General features: G+C 44.1%; 1 long non-coding RNA gene across 1 annotated transcript; it reads left to right on the top strand.

The window, feature by feature from the left end:
• The first annotated feature begins 3,229 nt into the window (after positions 1–3,229).
• Positions 3,230–3,474, top strand: LOC127041931 (uncharacterized). The gene is made up of 2 exons (XR_007771776.1): positions 3,230–3,287; positions 3,356–3,474. It is a non-coding gene; the product is annotated as an uncharacterized LOC127041931 (long non-coding RNA).
• The last annotated feature ends 2,170 nt before the right edge of the window (positions 3,475–5,644 follow it).

Here is a 5,644-nt window from a genome sequence, read left to right as displayed (position 1 = left end):
TCAAAAAGATCTCACAAAACTAAGTGATTGGGCAACAAAATGGCAAATGAAATTTAATGTGGATAAACGTAAAGTAATGCACATTGGAAAAAATAACCCCAACTATACATACAATACGATGGGGCCTAATTTAGCTACAACAAGTCAAGAAAAAGATCTTGGTGTCATTGTGGATAGTTTTCTGAAGATATCCACGCTGTGTGCAGAGGTGGTCTAAAAAGCAAACAGGATGTTAGGAATCATTAAAAAGGGGATAGAAACTAAGACTGACAATATATTATTGCCCTTATATAAACCCATGGTATGCCCACATCTCGAATACTGTGTACAGATGTGGTCTCCTCACCTCAAAAAAGATATTCTAGCACTAGAAAAGGTTCAGAAAAGGGCAACTAAAATGATTAGGGGTTTGGAGAGGGTCCCATATGAGGAAAGATTAAAGAGGCTAGGCCTCTTCAGCTTGGAAAAGAGGAGACTAAGGGAGGATATGATAGAGGTATATAAAGTCATGAGTGATGTTGAGAAAGTGGATAAGGAAAAGTTATTTACTTATTCCCATAATACAAGAACTAGAGGTCACCAAATGAAATTAATAGGTAGCAAGTTTAAAACAAATAAAAGGAAGTTCTTCTTCACACAGCACACAGTCAACTTGTGGAACTCCTCACCTGAGGAGGTTGTGAAGGCTGGGACCATAACAATGTTTAAAAGGGAACTGGATAAATTCATGGTGGCTAGGTCCATAAATGGCTATTAGCCAGGAAGGGTAAAAAATGCTGTTCCTAGCCTCTGTTCATCAGAGGATGGAGATGGATGGCAGGAGAGAGATCACTTGATCACTGCCTGTTACCTTCACTCCCTCTGGGGCACCTGGCATTGGCCACTGTCGGTAGACAGATACTGAGCTAGATGGACCTTTGGTTTGACCTGGTACGGCCGTTCTTATGTTCTTATAGGGCACCTTCTACACAGCGACTGGGCAGTTGACTGACTTTAAATCTAGCTAGCTCTGTTGGTAGAGCATGATGCTCTTAATCCCACCATCATAAATTTAAGCCCCATGGTGGGTGGTAGCGACAGCCCTTAGGTGTCACTCTTCTGCTAATAGTCACAGATCCAGCTGAAACAAACTCTCTATGCTCGCTCTTTGGCAGGTCATGTTTCTTCTCTCTGAGCTTCACTAAAACATGAAGAGAGAACAAACTGACATTTGCATCCTATGTTAAGAGAGTATTTTCTCCTCTTCCATTGTATCCCAGGCAAGAAGAGGGGATAATAACCATTTAACGGCTGATTGCAGAGGGAAAAATTGGGTCTTTATAAATAGGACAATGATCATTTGGTCTCCATGTCCACTGATGGTAGGACAAGAAGTAATAGACTTAATCTGCAGCCAAGGAGATTCACGTTAGATATTGGGAACAGCTTTCTAACTCTGAGGGTAGTTAAGCTCTGGAATAGGCTCCCAAGGGTGTCTGTGGAGTCTCTGTCCTAGGAGGCTTTTAAGAACAGGTTGAACAAACCTCTGTCAAGGATACTCTGCATATACTTGGTCCCATAGACAACCTGCTCTGGCTCTGCTTCCCTCCTTCTGCTCCCTGCCTGGGCCGACTGCTGGGGGCACTTGATCCCACATGCCCTCGATGCATCGTCTCTGCTTGGCTCTGCTTCAGCAGTGAGGGCTGGATTTCATGACCTCTCCAGGGCGCTTGCAGCCGTACAGCTCTATAATTTGATGCCATCGCAATACAATATAAACAACAACAAAAGTGGAAACACCCCAATCTAACATCTAACAATTCAGCGTGAACTGACATTCTACAGCACAAAGTGACAACACGTAGGAGTGCAAAGCCCAACAATTCAGCACCATGAAAATGAACGCCCCATGGGGCAAAATGACGCACTGCAAAAGAGCTCAGCTCAAACCAGTGCAACACAAGCCAGTGCAAAAACCATACAACACGAAACAATGCATCAGAGTGCAAAGTGACACTGTGCAAAACAGCTCAGCGTGGAACAACGACACAGCACAAACCCACACAACAGAATCATATAGAAAGGTTGGGCAGGGAGGGACTCTGAGAGTCAGGACCAAGTCTCCCTAGGCTGTCCCTGACAGGTGTTTGAAAAACAAGGAAACAAAGGGCACCACAAACTTATGTTTTTTGGATGAGCAAAGAAAAGGGAGTAGCATTGTCCCCCTCAAGTAGCCCCTGTTCAATTCCAGGTCAGAAAACAAAACTCTTCTGCAAGAATATCCAAAAAATATTGTGTTTCACTTTACTTCATAAGTACAGTTGTGTGGCAATTAAATGATGACTCTAAAGTTTCATAAAAGTGTGGGAAATATGGATGTATCTGAGGAAATGGCTTGGAATGAAGGAAGACAAAAACTGATGGGTCGAGAGAATAAGCACTGTTTCCCCCTGGTTTGGAACTTCTCTCACAACTACTGGAAGAGAAAAGCTAAGCAAATGTTGTTCTATGGTTGCGAAGGAGATTAAAGTGAGGCCATTTTCTGCAGATAGAATTAAATGGTCATATCAGGAGTGGGATTTGAAACCACGTCTCCATGCAGAGACCAGAACACCCAATGGATTGGAAAAAAATATATTTATAGCTAGCACTTTAGACCAGTCCACCATCCTGATACTACAAGGAATGTGACTTATTAACCCTAATTTTCATTAATAGTTGATGAACTCTTTAGGGAGGTCAAGATGGCACATCTCTTTCAACTCCTAGAGACTTTCTACAGCACAGCTGATTTTTATACACACTCACTCGGACCTAAAGTTACACGTTTCTTGGAGCTCCATGAGTTCTGCGGTGTTGGAATCTCCCTGTTCGCTTTTTAAGTGAACAAAAGATGGGTGCTGGCATTCTGAGACAGTAATGGTGAACCTCAAAATCCTGCCCTGTGCGCCAGACAGTTAAGCAACCAGCACCCACAACCTCTACTATGATAGCATCCTGTCTGGGAACAACTCACTTACCAACAGCTGGGGTATGAAATCCTCATTTCTTTGTTGTTCTGTCATTGTAGTCCCCACTTTCCTATTGCTTGTCTGTATAATCTCTGTCTGGTTCTGTAACTGTTTCTGTCTGCTGTATAATTAATTTGTTTTGTGTAAACCAATTTAGGTGGTGGGGTATAATTGGTTAGATTATCATGTTACAATATGTTAGGATTGGTCAGTAAAATGATTTGTTAAGATAGAGCTAAGCAGAACTCAAGTGTCACTATATAGTCTGCAGTCAATCAGGAAGTAAGGGGGGGGAATGTGAATGGGAATTGGGGTAGGGGAATTGGAATTGTGTTTTGCTAAGGGGGGGAATAGGAACAGGGAAGGGGAACGGGGACACAGGCAAGCCTCTGTGGTGTCAGAGCTGGGAAGGGGGATACTGAGGAAGGAAACTGGAATCATTGCTTGCTGGAAGTTTACCCCAATAAACATTGAATTGTTTGCACCTTTGAGCTTCGTGCATTGCTGCTCTCTGGTCACGTGAGAAGGACCAGGGAAGGGGAGGGTGATGGGATAAACCCTCTAACTAGTACGTCTTTCAGGGTGTGAAACCCCCTAGAACCAGTATAATTAAGCTGATCTAAGCCATGGTTAGATAGTGCTAAATGAAAGGAAAGATTGTTCTGCCAACGCAGCTATTACAGGAATGGAAAACCCCTCCCCTCATTGTAGCAGCTGTTTACTCCACAGGGCTACAGCAGTATTTTAAGAATAGCCAGCCTCAGAGGTAGACCAGATCTGGTTCCATGGATGCTCAGGCACTAAGACAGCAGCAATGACAATACACTAATACTTCCATACTTGGCAGGATTCGAACCTGTGTAGGGAGACCCCAATGGATTTCTAGTCCCTCACCTTAACCACTCAGCCACAACTACTTGATGCACAGCTGCTGCCCTATTTGATGATTCTGTTCTCACAGAATTGTCACTTCAAATGTCTCAGACCAACTCCCCCAGCACACTCATGGCTCTGCATTAGTGTAAGTGTGTCCATGGTGAACAGCAAGAGTTCCTGCCCATTTCCCTTCCAGCTGGAGCATGATTAGTGTGTTTGTGGCTAACGACATTGCTATAGATTGTTGTTCTTTCCCCACACTGACAATTCAGACAGTCCCTTTCCTATTCGAATCTTTACCATATCATTCCAATAGCCGGGGGGAGGAGTTCTCTGGGGCACTGAAATGTTTCACGGGATTTGTGTATGAGCTCAGCCTTGCATTCCATTCCTGATGTTTCATGGACTAACAACAGCAGCAGAAAGAAAGAGCTGAGCCAATATCTCCCTGGCAGGGATGCAGGTGACCACGTCCCCTCTGTCTGACCATTGCCATTGCAGGACAGAAGGGTTCACAGCAATCGAATGCCCTGGCTCAGACAAGAGACACAGGGAGGTTTTACTGTTATTGGATCTGTGCAAAGGAAATTGTGCCTCTGTGTGAAATTGAGGCAGGAAATGAAACATCCACATGGTGGCCCAGTGCCATAAGGAATGTGGGCGATGGACTCTGGCTGAGAAATGATTTAACAGGAATTTGTATCAATGTATCGCCCTGATTAAAAGCTATGGCTGTAAGGTGCCATTGTTGTTAGTACTTGAACCTGCGTGGAGACACCCGAGTGGGTGTCAAGTCCATTACCTTAATGAGGAGTAGTTGATTACTTTGTCAAGATCCAAATGTCTTGGTCAAGGTCTGGTCAATGTCTAGATGACAGAGAAAATAATACACTGATGATAAGAAGAAGAATTTAGAAATATTTACAGTTGCTATGGGCATAACTGTGATGATTGTTCCATGTTTCACTCTTTATATCTGACACCACCATCACCTTTCCCTTTAGCCTTGTAGTTTACCAAGGGTAAAACTAAACATCTCTTCAGATACAAGGGAGTGTTTGTGTTCACTCCTGCTAGCTACACAGGGCTTGATGTAGCTGCTTTCAATCCTCCGGCTCTGCCCTGATAAGTAACATTTCAGGGTGTCACTGAACTGAAGGAGGGAGATCATTTTTTGACAGATTACGCCTCCTCTTAAAGGTGTTTGTCTGGCTGGCAGCCCTGGTTCCCAGGTCTCTCCTGAGGGAAGAAAGTTTCTGTGCAAAATACTAAAACTTTTAACAGAGAGGAGGGAAAGGCAATGGCCACATGATGGGGCCAGTATGTACCACAACATGATTCTTTTATGTGGGATGACTCTGAAGATTGACTGATCTCCACTTCCTTGGATTTGAAGAGATGTTTAGTTTTGTACTTGAGAACCTGTAAGGCTGAAGCAATTTTATGGATGGTGACACTACGATTGAAGGGTTATTTCATGTTGTAGAAATCATTAAAAATACTTAGCTTCAACTTGAGCTGCCTGTTATTAAAGGCTGGTTTCCCCATGTCAGTTCCATAAGCTCTGCTAGAAAGGCCCTGGGTTCTCTCCTGCCTTGGTGGGAACTAAAGGCAATCGTCCCCTGCTGCCCTTGGCTTCAGGCTGATTTTTCTAGGGAGGGGATGTGGAATTGGTTTGTTTGCTGTTGAGAAGGGAGCCGGACCAGTTCTCAGGGAACGAGAACTCCCAGCATCTTCCCTGCCCAACCCAGGCTGCTGCCCTGTCCCAGCCTCTGCTC

This window comes from Gopherus flavomarginatus, unplaced genomic scaffold (genome assembly GCF_025201925.1).
Source record: "Gopherus flavomarginatus isolate rGopFla2 unplaced genomic scaffold, rGopFla2.mat.asm mat_scaffold_103_arrow_ctg1, whole genome shotgun sequence".
Classification (NCBI taxonomy): Eukaryota; Metazoa; Chordata; order Testudines; family Testudinidae; genus Gopherus; species Gopherus flavomarginatus.
The sequence above is the reverse complement of the archived record's forward strand: the minus strand, read 5'-3'. Positions and strand labels throughout refer to the sequence as shown.